The 18,811-nt window shown below is 35.3% G+C and overlaps 1 pseudogene; it reads left to right on the forward strand.

Moving 5' to 3' along the window:
* The first annotated feature begins 6,577 nt into the window (after positions 1 to 6,577).
* LOC115067562 lies at positions 6,578 to 6,695 on the forward strand (annotated as a pseudogene).
* The last annotated feature ends 12,116 nt before the right edge of the window (positions 6,696 to 18,811 follow it).

An 18,811-nucleotide genomic window follows, 5' to 3' on the forward strand; every position in this document is an offset into this window, starting at 1 on the left:
CTGCATTTCTGTTACTTCACTTAGTATAACACCCTTAGTTCCAACCATTTACCTGCAAATTTCATCATTTCAATTTTCTTACTGCTCAGAAGAACTCCATTGTGTAAATGTAGTTCATTTATAAATTCATCATTCATTTATCCATTCATCAGTTGAGAGACATTTGTGTTGTTTCCATTTCTTAGCTATTGTGAAAAGATCAGAAACAAAAATTAATATACAGGTATCACTACAGTAGGATGGGTCCTTTGGGTATATGCCAAGGAGTGGTATAACTGAATCATATAGTAGGTGCGTTTTCAGATTTTTGATGGTTCTCTACACTGCTTTCCATAGTGGTTCCACAAGTTTGAATTCCCACCAGCAGTGAATTAGTAATGTTCCTCTTTCTCTAGATTTGGAGTTTTTTGATTTCTTGATCTTATGCATAGAATCTTAAAGTGCTTTTATCTGCATTTCTCTGATTATTAAGGATGTTGAGGACATTTTAAGGTGCTTAGCCATTTTTATTTCTTCATTTAGGTAATCTCTCTCTGTTTAGGTCTGTTTTTTTACTGGGTCATTTATTTTCTTGTTTCATTCAATTTAAGTTCTTTTTATATTCTGCATATTAATCCTCTACTGAATATGTAACTTGTTCAGATCTTCTCCCACTCAGTGGATTATCTCTTCCCTCCCTTGGTTGTTTATTTTGCTGGACAGAAGCTTTGTAGTTTAATGAGGTCCCATTTACACATACATTTTGGAGGATACTGCCTATGTTTTCTTCTAGCACTTTTACAATTTCTGGTTTTATATTGAGGTCTTTGATTCATTTGGAGTTGACTTTGGTACAGGGTGACCGATAATGGTAAAATTTCATTCTTCTGTAGGTAGAGATCTGTTAGCACCATTTTTTGAGGATGCAGTCTTTCCTTCATTGTGTGTTCTTGATACCTTTCCTAAATATGGGCTGGCTGAACTTGCATGTACTCATGTTTGGGTCCTATATTGTGTTCTATTGATCTACATGTATATTTTGTGCCCATAATGTACATTGTTTATAACAATAGCTCTGTAATATAATCTGAGATCTGGAATGGTGATCCCCCCAGCATTGTTATTTTTACCCAAGATTTCTTTGATTCTCCAGGGTCCTTTGTGATTCCATATGAATATTAGGATGACTTGTTCAAGCCCTGTGCTAAACATCATGGGCATTTTGATTGGCATTGCATTGAATCTATACATCACTTTTGGTTAGATGATCATTTTCACAATAGTCATTCTACCAATTCATAAGTGTGATAGGTCTTTCAATCTCCTAGTCTCTTCCTCTATCTCTTTGTAGATTTGAAATTTTCATGTTAGAGATCTTTAATATCTTTGGTTAGGTTTATTCCTAAATACTTTTTGAGGTTATTGTGAGTGGAAGTATTTCCTCAAATGCTTTATCAGATTGGTTGTTGTTGGTACATAGAAAGTCTACTGATTTTGTAAACCACCACTTTACTGAAAGTATTAATCATGTATAACAGTTTCCTAGAGGAATTTTTGTGATCTCATGTATAATATCATCTTTTCCAATTAGTACTCCTTTAATTTTCTTCTCTTGTCTATTGCTCTTGTTAGAGTTTCAAGGACTATAATGAAGAGCAGCAAGAGCAGTGGAACTTTCAGGTTCCTGATTTTAATGGGAATTTTTCCAGTTTTTCTCCATTTAGAATGATGTTGGCTGTGGGTTTGTTGTATGTAGCTTTACTTATGTTGAGATATGGTCCCTCCAGACCAGTTCCTTCTAGGCCTTTTAACATGAATGCATGCTAGATTTTGTCAAATGCCTTTTCTGCATCTATTGAGATGACCATGTGTTTTTTCTCTATAAGTCCATTTATGTGTTTTACTACATATTGAATTTTGTATATTGAACTATCCCTACATCTCTGGAATAAAGCTGAATTGATCATGGTGGATGATCTTTTTGATGTGTGTCTGTATTTGATTTGGGAATATTTTGTTGAGTATCTTTTCATCTATGTTCATTAAGGATCTGAGTCTATAGTTTTTTTTTTTATCTTTAAATTGTTTTTGTATTAGTGTGATACTGTCTTCATAGAAGGAGTTTTTGAGTTCTCCCTCTATATCTACATTTTTCAATAATTTAATTAGTATTGGTTGCAGATCTTTTTTGAATGTCTGGTAGAATTCTGATGTGAATCCACATGGGCCTGAGCTTTTTTTAGTAGGGAGGTTTTGTATTACTGTTCCAATTTCCTTATTTTTTATGTGTTTCTTTGAGCCGTTGATCTCTTCTTGGTTTAATTTTGTGGTGTCCATGATTTTAGAAATTAATTCATTTCTTCTAGATTTTCAAATTTAATGGCGTATAGATTTTTAATGTCTTCCTTCCATTACAGTATTCTGGATTTTTTTTTTTGATGTCTGTTGTGATGTTTCCCATTTTGTTTCTAATTTTCTTAATTAGGATTTCCCCTTTTTTTCTTTTGAATAACTGGGTTAAGGGTCTATCTTGTTTAATCTTTCAAAGAACCAGATCTTAGATCCATTGATTTGTGTGTGTGTGTGTGTGTGTGTGTTGTTTTCTTTGTTTCTATTTTGTTAATTTCTACTCTGATTTTTATTATTTCTTCTTGTCTACTGGGTTCAGGGTCCTTTTTTTCTTTCCTTTCCAGAGTCATGTGTTGTACTGTTAAGTTATTTACATGCACTTTTGTATTTTTTAATGTGATCACTAAAAGCTATAAAGCTTCCCTCTTAGGACTGCTTTTAAGGTGTCCCAGATATTTTGTTGTGTTGCATTTTCATTTTCATTTTGTTCCAGGGATACTTTTATTTTTTCTTAATTTCTCCTTAGACCTATTCATGATTCAAGAGTGTGTCATTTAATCTGCATGAGTTCATGTATTTATTTGAGCATCTTTGGATGCTGATAATTAGCTTTATTGTGCTGTGTCTGATAGAATGCAGGTAATTATTTCATTTATTTTTTATTTTTCTATTTGTTGAGATTTGTTTTGTGTCCCAGAATGTAGTCAGTTTTAGAAAAACTTTCCTTGGCTGATGAATCAAAAGTGTTTTCTATGGTGCTTGGGTGGAATATTCTGTAGCTGTCTGTTAGGTCTATTTGATGTAAGATGTCATTTAATTCATAAGTCTTTCTGTTGGTTCTTTGTCCTGTTAACATTTCTATTGAAAATAGTGGGGAATTAAAAAAATCACCTACTGTTACTGAGTTGTAGTTAATCTCTATTTTATGGTCCTAGAATACTGTTTTTATGAAATTCTGTGCTGTAGAGTTTGTATATATATGTTTATGATTGTAACATCTTGATTAATTGTTACTTTGATTAGAATCAAGTAACCCTCTTCTGATTAATTTTAATTTGAAGTCTATTTTGTCAGATATGAGAATTGCAACACCTACTTGCTTCTTAGAGGCACTTGATTGGAATAATTTTACATCTTTTCAACCTAAGGTACTGTCTGTCCTTGAAGGTGACATGAGTTTCTTCAAGACATAAAAAAGATGGGATTTCTTTCTTGATCCATTGAAGAAGCATTTGTCTTTTGACAGGAGAATTGAGGCCATTGATATTTAGTGTTATTATTGAAAGATGTGTATTTGGTCCTGTTATTCTAACTTCTTTGTGTTTGTGGTCCTATTTTGTGTTTGTTTTTTTTTTTGTTATACCTTCTTTGTTTCCTTTCTGTATCCTCTTAAGTATACTCATTCTTTACTTCTGTCCTTTGTATTGCTTGGAGTATTCTCTGTAGGCTTGGAGGCTTGGTTTGGTGGACATGAGTTCTTTCAGCCTATTCATGTTAAGAAAATTTTCCATTTCCCCTTCAACCATGATAGATATTTGTTCTGGATAAAGTATTCAAAATTGGCATCCGTGATTAGTTAGAACTGGGAATATTTTGGTCCAGGCTATTCTGGCTTTCATAGTTTGCATTGAAAAGTCAGCTGTAATTCTGAAGGGTTTTCCTTTATATGTAACTTGTTTTTCTCTAGCATCTTTCAGTACCCTCTCTTTGTTCTGTACATTTAATTTTCTTACTATGACATGCTGTGGGGACTTTCTGCTCTGATCATGTCTTAATGGTGTTCTTTGTGCTTCTTAAATCTCTATATGTGAGTCTTTCCTTAATTTATGGAAATTTAGTTCTATGATCCTGTTGAAAATCTGTTCAATATTACTTCGCTGAGATTCTTCTCCTTTCTTTATGCCTACAATTCATAGATTTGGACTTTTAATGTTATCCCACATTTCCTGAGTGTTTCATTCCTGTGTCTTTTTGAGAATTTTACATAGTTGTTGCTTAAGGAGTCCAGATTTTCAACTTTATCATCCAATCTTGATATTCTGTTTTCCGTTTCACACACTCTGCTTGTAAGACTTTCTACCCTTGTTTCCAATTGTTTTATTGAGTTTTTCAGTCCTGTAATCATTCCCATTTGGGTTTTAATCACTATTTCTATCTCTTTAGTGAATTTCCTTTACATGTTATGAATAGTTTTTGATATTTTATTAAGCCACATATTTGTATATTCTTGGGTTTCTGTCAAAGTTTATGCCTTTCCTCTTGGAGTTCTTTGAGTTGCTTGTCTGTGTTTTCTTGAAGTTCTTTGATCATGTTTATGATAATGCTTTTAAATTTTGCATCCTGGTTTTCTACATGGTGTTCCTCAATGCTGTGGACTTATTTAGGACTTGCAGATTTTGTTGGGGATATATTTTCCTTGTTTTTTCATACTGTTTGTGTTTTTGCATTTGCCATTTTGGCATATGGATGTTTTTCGTTGGTTATGTGTTCAATAGAAACTTCTACTTTGCTTTCATTTAATTTTATTTTGGTTCTGTTAATATCCTTTACGTAGCTTAGTTGCATTTTGTTTAGGTGTAGAAGACAAATTGGTGGGTATTTCAAGATCTTTCTGGGTAGTAAACTGGTCAGAGTCCTGACTATGCATGTCTGTCTATCTGATTGTGATACTGCAAAGTTGTTGGTGAGGGGACCACCTGGGGGCACTTAGAGATTTATGGTAGGGTGTTTAGTTAACTCTGTTTGGGGAGCTAGTCTTGGGACCTGAGGTGAAGGAATTGGAGCTCACCTGTGAGAGAGCCTGGCAGGGGACAGGGTGGGTTTGGATGAGAGAAATGTGGTAGAGAGTCAGTGAGTTGCATCTCACGTACCAGAATCCTAGCTGAGCAGATAAGTCTGCCTGATTTGGAGAATGGTTAATCTGGTTTGGGAAGCTAGTCCTGGGACCTGAGGTGAAGGAGTTGGCATCCAACTGTGAGACAGGCCAAGAGGGAATGGGCTATGATTGTTTTTCTAAATTTGACGTCTTGGGGTTCTTTAGGGTGGTTCTTATTCTAGTGTACTGCTGTAGGACTAGTGGGTTTGGGGAGGGCATATTCTTGTGGTTTTTCATATTATTTGTGTTTTTGCACTGCCATTTGGGCATATGGATATTCTATGTTGATTACGTGTCCAATAGGAACTTCTACTCTGCTTTTGTTTAATTTTGGTTCTGTTTCTATTGTTTCTGTAGCTAGCTTGGCTGCTTTTTGTACAGGTATGGTAACTAATTTATGTGATTTTCAGATTCTTGCAGTGTAGCTGACTGGTCTGGGTTCATGGTGGGGTAGGGTCGTAAGTAGGTTGGTGTCCCACTAAATTCCCTTCCCTCCTGAGAGACCTGCATGCACCCTCTGGGATTCGTGGGTCTCTCAGTCATAATGTGGATTGAAAAAAAAAAAAACACATAATACATTATTTTTGGGTTTTAGCACGGTTTATGATGTCTGGGAAAGGGTCACTTACAAAGTCTTACATGGCCCATCTTCTACATTTTGGCTAAGCTTTGAGAACTGAGCCACCAACACCGACTGCCTTATCATCTGCATTTCACCACTCCATTCCCTGTGTCTAAAACACCAATTACCCCTCCCCTTTTTCCCAGTGCACTTAGCATCTCTCAACATCTCTCAGAGTAGGTCTCTAGACCCACCCTCATTCAGTTCTAGCTTTCTCAAAGGGTGCAATTACCCAGAAGCTAATCAGGATAGTAGGAGGGCAGGTCTGTATCAGACATATCAGGAGCCAGTGGAGTCTATGCTTGGGAGTTTAGTGAGTCTGATTATGAAGCTAGTCCAGAAATCTGAGATGGAAGAATTGGATCCTTCCTAGGTCCAAGGCTGGAAGAGGATAGGATGAAGGTGGGTAGAAGGAATGGAATAGAGATTTAGTGGGTGAGAGCTGACTTGCCAGAGTCCTGGCTAGACACATTTGTCTGGTTGATTGGGATCCAGGGAAGATGAGTTTGGGGTGGCTGCCTGATAAGGTACTTAGCAATCTATGCCAGAGTGTTTAGATAGTCTTGGTTAGAAACCTAGTCCAGAGAACTAAGAGCCAGGAATTGGAACCTGCCTGCGACTAAGGCTGGCAAGGGAAAAGGTGTGGGTGGGCAAGAGGAATGGAATAGAGATTCAGTGGGCAGGATCTGACTTTCAGAATCCTAGCTGGGAAGGTCTGTCAGGCTGACCTAAAAAAATTATTTAAAGTAGCACATGTGTGTTTGTTCAACTGGTGGACAAAGCCTGATTGACAATGTAAATTAAATCCCCTTTTGAAGCCCTGAAATCATTGTTCAGTATGAGTTTTGAGACAAACAAGACTGTGGTTTTAAAAGCTACATTTAAAACTTATTTAAAATCTTTAAAGCTATGTGCTGAGTAACAGTGTGTACAATATCTCAGGATGGGCATTCCCTATATCATATTAACTGATACAGATTTTTTAATTGTACCAAAAATTATCCTCAGACACTGATGTAATTTATAAACATAGTGTCATGGACCTAGCAAGATATTGGATAATCTAATATTACAAAACATAGCTTAGGTACTTGTGAGCTGACTCAGTGGTTAAGAGCACTGGCTGCTCTTGTAGAGGACCTCATACCCACCTGCAGCTAACAACCATCCAAAGCTCCAGTTCCAGGGGGTCTGACACTGTATTCTGAACTTCTCGAGCATTGCACAGCAGGGGTACACTTACATACATGCAGGAGAAACACTTGTACATATAAAATAAAAAAATTAAAAACATAGGTAATTTAAATCTCTCATCACTCATATTATAAACTATGTCTTATAATCTTCATGTATAACCAAAGGTTATATTACTCATTGAAAATTCAAAGTCTAATTTACATCTGTAGTTACTAAGCACAAACTTCATGAACACAGTACTCTAGAAAACACATGTGGAAATGGTCCAGCCTTGATGTTATCTTAACTGACCACAGTCCCTGGAAAGGAATTAAGTTTCACCTTCATTCTGTCTCCATGTTTTTTCTACCGAAAACTCTTTAATAATAGACAGGAAGATCCTTCTTACCTGCAGCATATTATGACACATAATAATTTCATGATAGCCATTTATTGTGGCCTCATTTACCTTTAAAATTGACTTTTAGAGCTGAGCGTCTCTCAGACATATATTTTCTGTGTGTGACCAGTTGTGGAACTTTTTGTAATAGTCTCCATCTTTTGCAAAAATCAGCTTCTTTGGTGAGTGGTATACGGCATATTTGTCTTTAAATATAAGGACCAGTATTTAGCATACAATAAAAAATTTCATTTGTCTAAAGGCATGAGAGAGACAGTGTTTTCTCTGGGATTTATAACCCCTTCAGTCACATGTATTTGGTTAAATTTATAGTGCAACCCCTGAGTTCCTTCCCATTGAGAGGGCTTTAAGTCCAATTAGAGAGCTGTTGATTACCGCCTAGATAAAAGTGCCACTACTGTGCCAATAGAGATAGTTTACTCTTCCCATCATTGTGGTTGTTATGTGTTACAGCAGGGCTGGACCATTGGTTGATTTTTCTCTCTTAGACACTTGCATAATATCCTGTAGAACTTTGAGAGCTCTGGATAGGCAGACTAGACTCCAGTGGATGAACATGTACCAAGCACTATCTGGATACAAATGCTTGGCCAGAAAGGACTTAACATATATGACCTGAAATCTGGTGGGAAGTATGGATCATGAGGAGTTGGGAGGAGAATCTAAATTTTATTAAGATGTATTATATGAATGCACAAAAATTCAATAAATAGTGAAAAATAAAGTAATTGGCTTTAAAAAAACTATCTAGTGTGATTTATTCTATTTGAAAAACCTTGTGATTTTATATACTTATTCGGTTTTATAATTACTATGAGACAGAGAGCCATGCAAGAGTACATTGTTATGTAAAGAAAACCTACTCCATCAGGAAAGTTAATTCAGTGTTCCCTCGACTGATAAACTATATAAATGCATAACTGGTTTTGACAAGGAGATGCTCACTTGATGAGAATGGCTTGTTTGCCATGACAGTTGAACTTGGATATTTATCACATTTTTTTTAGATTTGTATTGGAGATAGCTTCAGAAGTTCCTGAAGCGTTGTTGTACTTTTAGGATCAGTGCAGAGCATAAGCTGTTGTTCACACACTGTGCAATTAGTGCCTGTTTTCTCAGAAATACTGTCACTCAGCTCAGGACCAACTTTCTTCTCTGACCTTTTCCTGTAAGGTAAGTGTCTTGATGGTTATTGGCATTTGGAAAAAATTAAAAATAAAAAAATGTAAAACGTTTCTTAAAATCAAGCTGTGTAAAAGCATTTTGATCTTGCTAAGTGACAGCTAAAAGAACTTTATGTACAGCTAAATGGGATCATTATCTTTTCCATACATTGATGAAAAATAAAATGGTTTTAGTTTCAAATCAAAGTCAGTATTAAAAAGAGATATAGTTCTTAAGGTGGCAATCACTTTTATATTATTTGTATATGAATTTTGAGATTCATGACATTCCAAATAAATATAATCTCACTTATTCCAAGGATTGTGAAAGAGAGCTAGTATATTTAAAAACTAGCATTAAGCATCAACTACGTGGAGAAAGTAAGTTAATTAAACTAAGGAATGGGTACCAGTGATGTAGCTCAGTAGAGTGCTTGCCAGCCATGCATGAAGCTCTGGTTCCAATAATCAGTAATGTATAAATTGGGCATTAGCACAGGCTTTAAATTCCAAAGTTCCACGGCGGGGAGGGGGGGAGGGAGCAAGATTAGAATTTCAAGGTCATTCTTAGCTACATAGGAAGCTTGCAGGCAGTTTGGGAATTTTGAAGCCCTGTTTCAAAAGAAATATCTTAAACAGGTAAATAAATAGAAATACAGCATGTTCTACATATGCATATGTTACTCAATATTTAGCAATCACAAATCCACCTGAGGAATACCTTCTCCTGTGCTTATGGTAGAGATTTTTTTTTTTGTGAATTTGGTCTAATTCCTGTTTTCAGTGCATAAATCACTAAACAAAGAGACTTCAACTTACCAACTAAAGTATAAACCAAAGAAATTAGAAATAGATAATTTCGTCACATATTCAGTTTAAAAATTCAGTAAAATTTATTTTATGGAAGACATAGTATTGCCTTATTCATTCATTTTTATTCATTAAAACACATTCATTTATAACTCATGATGCTTGTTAGGAGGTGGGAAGTTAGTTGACAGGAAATTTTTAAAGCATATATGAATTTGACTTAGACAAGCCTGGCAAAGTAAAAAGTCAAATATGTTATAATAATGAAAGTACTGAAATACAATGAAAGTTATACCACTGAATGTCTGTCGATATATTTGCATGCAGCATCTATATATAGCGTGTGAATTACACTGACTAGAACTGGTCAATGGAAATTTTTTTAATGAAGTTTTAAGATTATCTTGATATATAACTTATATGTCTCCAGGTAAACAAAACAAAACATATTTAGGGCATATAGTAGAACAGGTACAGAGACAAATGTTCAGGAGGGCAAATTGTGTTTGAGGACATGAGAGGGATGCCATGGCAAATTCTTGACTGTAAAGCAGAAAAGGATGGACAAGGCTCCTTCAGTCTGATATGGTCTTCACACTACTCTTCCTGTGTCCATATCTGGTGCAGGCATAAGGAAGCTGATGAAAAACTTCAGTTGTTTGCCATGGACCTAACATTCTAAAAAAATCGTGATGGTTATTTTCTAACTACTTTATAAATCTTCATACATTTGTTAGGCTATATCTTAGTGTTAGAGCAATGATGTGCAACAGAGAGCAAGTATAATCTAAAGACAGCACTAAGTAAATAAATAAGATGAGTAAAAAATACAAAGATATCTTGCATTTGCAGAATAAGTAATAATTCTTTTGAGTATATCACATATCACACATTTTCATGACACAATAAATTTATGCAAATAGAAAAATTCTTAGTTTGTCAAAATAAAATATTGCTGAAGCCTTATTTTCTTATTACCTTATATAAAAGATGTCATGAAAATATTATTTTGATGCATACTTTGGACTTTCATATATCTCTATCACATATCTTGCTGTATATTTTAAATTATTTAAAGGAAGAAAAGTTAAAAATAACAATTCATGATATATTATCATATAGTAATTGAGTACATTTTCCTCTACTACCAGTCCTTTGTAAAATATTTGTTTTTATTTGTGCAAATATACTTTTAAAACTTTAAGCATAGTCTTTAAATATCTTAAGATAGTATTTTCCATTTAACTCAGTTGATAGATGAAAAAATGTGATATTCTGCTCTTAATGGTCAGTAAATGTGTGGAATGTGGTCACTTTAAAAAAATTGCTCTATCTTTGGTGTTGAATCCATGAAGAGGCAGAATCAATAGATGGAACCAGAATTTTTTAACCTCAAGATAGCGAGAACAGAAAAATGAATTGGCATGGTGTGACTCAGTGAACAAAACAAAAACAGATTTGAGTTAATAGGCGAAACATTGACCTGTGTTGAAATAAATAATGAGTAATAAGTAATGATATGTTTATTTTCCAGGGTATTTTCCCATGAACATGATTATATAGTATAAAGAAGAACGAAAATGAAAACATATGTCAAAAAGAGAATTAAGCAGCTGGGATAATGGCACAGTGGGTAAAGCTTCTAGGCACACAAGCTTGAAAACCTGAATTTGATCCCCTGGAAACTATATAAAAAGCCTGATGCACTGGTGCACATCTGTAACTCCATCACTCTTGTAGCAAAATGAAAAGGAGAGATAGTAAAATTTCCTAGAACTCACAGGCCAGTAGCAGAAATTGAGAGGGAGTTAGGGGAGCATGAATGCAGTTGGTGGGGGACTGTGAGTGTTGGAAATAATGCAAATACAACACTCATGTATGAAATTCTCAAAAATAAAAACAGTTAAAATTTAAAAAAATAAAGAAAAAAGAAAAAAATGGGGAAAGAGTCCAATAAACACAAAGGAAATAAAGAAAAGAGAAGGCAGATGTCACACATTATAAGTAGAATGACTCAGAAGAGTTGATGGGTCAGGATTTAAAAACATTCAGTTTTGTAAATCAGGTTATTTTTAGACTTTTTTTATTTTTAGAAGGACAATCTCCTATTTATTATCTGCTTCTGAATCAAAAGAAATAGAATTCAGACAAAATTCTCCAGGAGCAATGAGTAAAAAGAAGTAACTTTTTCTTGTTGCCCTTGCAATTATTGATCCCATTTCTGGGACTAATTTAATTTTCTACTTATCACAGCTCAGGGTAATATGGCCTTTCATTAGTCATTCCCTGTATACATCCATTCATGCATTTTTAAACAATCAGAAGAAATTTTCTATCTTTACCAGACAAGTTTAGAACTGGTCAAAATAAATAACTCTCTCTGGGAGTAATTTTTGATATTGGAGGAATCGTTTTGAGGAATCACATGCTGAGATATATTATTAATTGATGCTGTATAACATCTGTCTACTGTTAAATCCTGGGAGCCTCTGCTCTACCATCCCCCCTCCTGGTATTGGCACTTTTGTTCTTAGTTGCCAACTATTACTCATAGAAGTACACAAAATCATTTAATTGTATGATAGAAGTAAAAAAAAAATGTTTTTTTTTAAGTTAACTGTACTACATTACTGAGAAGTTGCAGTTTTTTATTGCTTTGTCCTGAATTTAGAAACAAGAGGATTAGGAAAAATGAAAGAAAAACATTCAAACTGCTGAACCATCTCTCTAGATCACTTTTTGGAAAAAAAATACATTACAAATATTTGCAATTTAAACAAAGCTTTCACTAGGCTGTTATGCATTGTACACCTGTGATCTATACTGGAATTGTAGGCTATTGATTTGTTACTTCCATGCTAAGAAAATGAGACAGCCTAACATTTTTTTGCCTCCTGTTGTACTCTGGCAAGTTGATGACTGATTTGAATGGGTGACATGACAATTAATTCGGTATGATAATTAATTAAGTATGATAATAAATTCAGCAAGGTAATATCCAAATTAGAACATTTGGGGAGCACAAATCAGACTGGCTAGGTGTTCAAAAAATAATAAAAGACATAAAGGTAGAGGCAAGAATGAGGTGGGGGTGGATCTGAGAGGACAGGGGGAGGGTGTGTAAATGTGATAAAAATACATTGTATGAAATTCTCAAAGAATTAGTGAAAATATTATTTTTTTCAAACTTGTTGATCAAATGAGACTCATAAAGCACACACAACATACATTGGGTCTTCCTGGCTGAATGTTGTCATATGGCTGACACAGAAGCTGAAATACACCTCAAAGGAAAAGTTATAACTTATTTTTTATTTATTATTTTAATTTTATGTGTATTAATGTATTGCTTGCATGTGTGTAAGTGTACCCATGTCATGCAGTGCCTGCAGAGATCAGAAGGAGGTGTCAGATCCCCTCGAACTAGAAGTTCAGATGATTGTTAGCTGCCATGTGGGTGCTGGGAATCTAACTCAGGTCCTCTGCAAGAGCATTTAGTGCTCTTAACTGCTGAGTCATCTCTCTATCCTAAAATAATTTTGATATGTTTACATTTGAGTTATCTGCAAATAATCTCTAAGTTACCATGATCTATTATAATACAGACTTTTGTTCTATGAAAGAGAAATTTAGAAAACCAGCTTTATCTGAACTATGTAGATGATGGAACACTATGTTCCTGAAGATAGTAATCAATAAATCTTGCCAGTGATCCTGTTATTAACAAGACCACCTTCAATGAGGAACCAGTCTTTACCCCTCAAGGTCTTTATTGTACTCTAGTTTCATGATAAACCCACTGTTATCTAGTCTTCCATTAAGTGGAGAAGAGCTTCTTGCGTTATTCTTGTTTACTTTGCAATACATTTTATCATTAAAAAAAATTAATAACTACATGACTAGAAGAAGCAGTTCATTACAGATTTAACATATCCAGTAACACACTCCAAAGCAAGTTTACATCTCTTTCACAAGGTGCTGTTAAGTTTCTAGGTTCACAGTTGAATTAATACAGTTATACAATATTGAACTCAGTATAAGTCCTGTAAGGCATAAAATCGAATGAGTTTTTAACCTTTAAAAAAGATCTCCATTTCATTTTAGAATATATTTTTCCTTGCAGAAAGACTCATTATTTATGCTACTAATACTGAGATGTTGGCGCATGCATCTCTAATCTGTATGTGTCTATTACTAGTCATAATTGGTTGCACTTGGATCCTTGAGCCTCTGTATTCTATAAAGTCATCGGGTAGATTTCAAAGATAATGTTTATCACACCTACCCATTAACATAACATAAATTTCCATGCTTTCTCCTCAAATAAAATACATTTTTAAAAACTTGCTGATTTGTGTGTGCATGTGTGTGTGTGTGTGTGTGTGTGTGTGTGACACAGAACATCCCAAACCATCTTACTCAACTATACACCCACTTCCCAGATGACTGACTCCCATAGCCTCCCTCGGCCCCCACTAGAGCCCTTATACTCTGATATCCCTGCTACTGTATGCTGTGCTGTTGGCACCCCAGACACTCCCCACTACTTGTCCATCTGGGAATCTAGTCAGCCTTTCTAGAGATCTTTGTTTTAGGAAGGTCAGCTGTTCTTCATCTAGCAGCAATCAGTTGTCAATATTCCTTTAGATAATATTGGGTCTGCTGTTCATTTTCCCAGTTCTATGCTGTGTTAGTAACTGGGAGTCCCTTTGGCCACCATGGCCAACAACTCAAGAAGAAGTTATCTCCTATCTGGCATTGTTGCTTGTTATATAGCCTTTAGCTATGCATATGGACTCTTACAAAATTATATTAGCTCCTTTAATCTTTGGTTATACTTTCCTTTTGGGTGTTTAAGGACATAAAGTTGTCCCATATAAACCAATTTATTTTTACTTTTAAGGTAGTTTGAGGATCTGTTTCTCAGGGGTCACATGGGCTTGGGAGGAGCCCCCAACTCCTTTCTTTTACTAGTTCTGCATATGTGAAGATGAGTCAAAGGTTCTACTCAATCATGGCTGGCTTCACTTGGAAGCATGGAGGAAATGATTCCTCTGTGTTGACCCTCCTCTTTGTAGACTGGTCACTGGTTCCAGTCTATCTGATTGTGTCTCATCAGACTCCTTGATTAAGAGGTCAGGTGACCCACCACAATTACAGGACATTTTGAGAGAAACTCATAGTCCCCTGGAACTAGTTGACCAAGGAGGGCAAGGAGCAAAAACTGTCCTTTATGTCCCTCTAAACAATTTATTATAGCTCTCAAAATATGTCTGTTAAACATCCAAGAATGTTAGTTCCCCCAGTCTGGTACTTTTAATTACTGTGTGTCATGTAGATAAATCTTGGGCAAAGACCAATTGTTCTCAGATAAACCTTACCAAGACATATATTTCTTGATCCTTTATGTATAATTCGTCATTAGGTAGCTGTAGTAATATAGTTCCCTCTGGTGTTTAAAACTATCTAGGCATTATTTATTTCTCACATTGTCTCACCCCCCCATCATGGTTTTCCAACTTAAGGTGCCCCCATTTCCCCCCTTTCTCCCTTAATAATACCCTTCTCCTATGGTCCTAACTCTCTTGAGCTCCTTATTTCCCTTTATCCCCTAGGTTCCTTGTATACCCTTCCTTCCCCCCTCCCTTAAACTAAAAAATTTTTATCCATATCTCCCTTATTAAGGCTTGTTTCCTACCGTTCTCTTTCAGGTTCTTTCTTTTCCTTTACCTCCCTGTTTCCTTTCCATTATCTTGGTTCCTGTACTTATGTCTGGATACATACTAATGCAACAGGGTTTGGTTCTAGGATCCACATATGAGGGAGAACATATGTCAAGTTTTTTTCTGAGTCTGTGTTACTTCGCTTAGTATAACAGTTTCTAGTTCCATCCATTTACCTGCAAATTTCATGATTTCATCTTTCTTTACTGCTGAGTAAAACTCCATTGTATAAATGAACCACATTTTCATTAATCACTTATCAACTGAGGGACACTTTGGTTGTTTCCATCTCTTAGCTTTGTGAAAAAGGCAGCAACAAATGTAGATGTACAAGTGTCTTTGCAATAGGATGAGTTCTTTGGTTTTTGCCAAAGAGTGGTATAACTGGGTCAAATGGTAGGTTCATTTGTAGTTTTTTAAGAGTTCTCCACATGTTTTCCATGGGGGTTCAACAAGTCACAGCCCCATCAGCAGTCGATGAGTTTTCCCCTTTCCCCAGTTCCTCTCCAACATTTGGTATAATTTATTCTCTTGATCATAGGCACACTGATTGGGGTAAGATGAAATCTTCAAGTGGTTTTAATTTGCATTTCTCTAATTATTAGTGATGTTGAACATCTTTTAAGATGCTTCATAGCCATCTTTACTTTTTTTGAGAACTGTTTGTTCACTCCTGAGCCCATCTTTTAATTGGGTTACTTCTTGTCTTGATTCACTGGTTTTGAAATCGTTATATATTCCTGATACTGAACCTCTGTTTGATGTGTCACTGATGAAGAGTTTCTCCCATTCTGTGGGTTTTCTGTTTGCTTCTTTGGTTGCTTCATTTGATGTACAGACACTTTTTAGTTTAATGAGCTCCCATTTGTTAATTCTTGCCCTTATTTCCTGAGAAATTGATGTCTAATTTAGAAAATTCTTTCCTACACCTATATCTTGTAGGTTTTTGCCAATGTTTTCTTCTAACAGTTTCAGAGTTTCAGGCTTTACATTGAGGTCTTTGAACCATTTAGAAATGGCTTTTGTGCAGGGTGAAAGATAGGTGTTTAGTTTCATTCTTCTACAGGTGGAGATCCAGTTTTGCCAGCACCATTTGCTGAACATGCTCTTTCCTCCAGTGAATATTCTTGGCCCCTTTGTCAAATATCAGGTGGCTGAAGTTTCATTTACTCACATTTGGGTCTTCAGTTTTGTTCCATTGATCTATGGGTCTATTTTTGTGCCAGAACCATGTTGTTTTTAAGACTGTAGCTCTGTAATAAAGCTTAAAATCTGGTATAGTAATCCCCCAGAATTGCTCTTAGTGCTCAGGGTTGCTTTGGATATCTGAGATCTGTGCTTCCATATGATTCTTAGGATGTTTTTTTTCCAATTCTGTGAAAAATGTCATGGGGATTTTGATTGGCATTGCATTGAATCTATAAATGACTTTTGGCAGGATGGTCATTTTCACAATATTAATTCTTCAAATGTATGAGCATAAGAGATCCTTCCACCTTCTGAGGTCTTCCTCAATCTCTTTCTTTAAAGATTTAAAATTTTCATTGTAGAGATTTTTAATGTCTTTTGTCAGTTTTATTCCAAGATTTTTTTTTTTAGCAGCTATTGTGAAGGGGAGTGTTTGCATGTGCTCTTTCTCCGATTGCTTGTCATTTGTATGCAGAAAGGCTACTTTACTGAATGAGTTAATAATTTCTAGGGGTTTTCTGGTGGAATTTTTGGCATCTCTTAGATATAATATCATATCTTTTACAAAAGGGATGATTTGATCTCTTCTTCTCCAATTATTACTCTTTTAATTGCCTGCTCTTATCTTATTGCTCTTGCAAGAGTTTCAAGCACTATGTTAAAGAGAATTGGAGATAATGGACATCCTTGTCTGGTTCCTGATTTCAATGGGAATGCTTCCACTTTTTCTCCATGTAGAATGATGTTGATTGTGGGTTTATTACATATAGCTTTAATTATGTTGAGGTATGCACCCACCAGTCCAATTCTCCCTAGGACTTTAAACATAAATGCATGTTGAATTTTGTCAAAACTTGTCTTGATTCTCTGTTCTTGTCTCTGCATCTATTGAGGTGCATCTATTCTTGTCTCTGCATCTATTGAGATGACCATGTGACTCTTGTCTTTGTGCCCATTTATATGATTTATGACATTTATTGACTTACATGTATTGAACCATCCTTGTATCTCTGGGATAAAGCTGACTTGTTCATGGTGGATGATCTTTTTGATGTGTGTCTGTATATGGCTTGCAAGTATCTTGTTGAGAATTTTTGCATCTATGTTCATTGAGGATATGGGTCTAGAGTTTTCTTTTTTGGTTGTATCTTTACCTGGCTTTGGTATTAGAGCAATGGTATTAGAGTGATGCTGTCTTCATAGAAGGAATTTGGAAGTTCTCCATCCATTTCTATCTTTTCAAATAAATTAACTAGTGTTGGATGCAGATCTTCTTTAAATGTCCAATAGAATTCTGCTGTAAATCCATCTGGTCCTGGGCATTTTTTAGTCGGGATGTTTTGTATTACTGTTTCAATTTCTTTTTTGTGTTTTGGGCCTGTTTAAGCTGTTAATCTCTTCTTGATTTAGTTTTTGTGGTTCCCATGCCTTTAGATATCCATCCATTTCTTTTAGGTTTTCAAAATTAGTAGCATATAGGTTTTTAAAGTATTCCCTTATAATGTTCTGTATCTTTCTGGTGTTTGTTGTGATGTTTCCCATTTCATCTCTGATTTTGTTGATTTAGAGGTGCTCTTTCTTTCTTTAGTTTAACTGGGCAAGTGGTCTGTCAACCTTGTTTATCTTTTCAAAGAACCAGCTCTTGGATTCATTGATTCTCTGTATTGCTTTCTTTGTTTCAATTTCATTCATTTCTGCCCTGATTTTTGTTATTTCTTCTCGTCTGCTGGGTTTTGGTTTAGTTTGTTGCTGCTTTTCAAGGGTCTTGAGTTGCAACGTTAAGTCATTTATTTGTGTTCTTTCTGATTTTTTGATGTAGGCACTTAGAGCTATAAACTTCCCTCTAAGGAGAGCTTTCAGCTTGTCCCAGAGGTTTTATTATGTTGTCTTGTATGTTTCATTTAGTTCCAGAGATACTTTTATTTCTTTCTTAATTTCTCTTTTGACCCAATCATCATTTAAGAGTGTGTTGTTTAATCTCCATGTATTCATGTGCTGATTAGGGCTTCTTCCAGTATTGATTGTAATCTTTATTGCATTTTTGTCTGATAGACTGCATGGAATTATTTCAATCTTTTTGTATTCGTTGAGGTAGTTTTGTGCCCCAGTTTATGGTCAGTTTTCGAGAAGGTTCCATGGGGTGCTGAGTAGAAATTATGTCCTTTGGTGCTTGAGTGGAATATTCGGTAGATGTCTGTTAAGTCCATTTCATATATGGTATTGTTTAATTCACATGTCTCTCTGTTAACTCTCTGCCCTGTTGACCTATGGAGAGAGTGGGTATTGAAGTCCCCTACTAATGAGTTGAGATTAATCTGAGTCTTCAATTCCTGTAGTGTCTTTTTTTTTTTTTTTATGAAGTTGAGTGCACCAGAGTTGGGTGAATATATTGTTCATGATTGTAATACCTTCTTGATTTATTGTTCCTTTGATCAGAATGAAGTGGCTCTCTTTATCTCTTCTGGTTAATTTTAGTTTAAAGTTTATTTTGTCACATATTAGAAT

This window comes from Nannospalax galili, unplaced genomic scaffold (genome assembly GCF_000622305.1).
Source record: "Nannospalax galili isolate Female #2095 unplaced genomic scaffold, S.galili_v1.0 scaffold726, whole genome shotgun sequence".
Classification (NCBI taxonomy): domain Eukaryota; kingdom Metazoa; phylum Chordata; class Mammalia; order Rodentia; family Spalacidae; genus Nannospalax; species Nannospalax galili.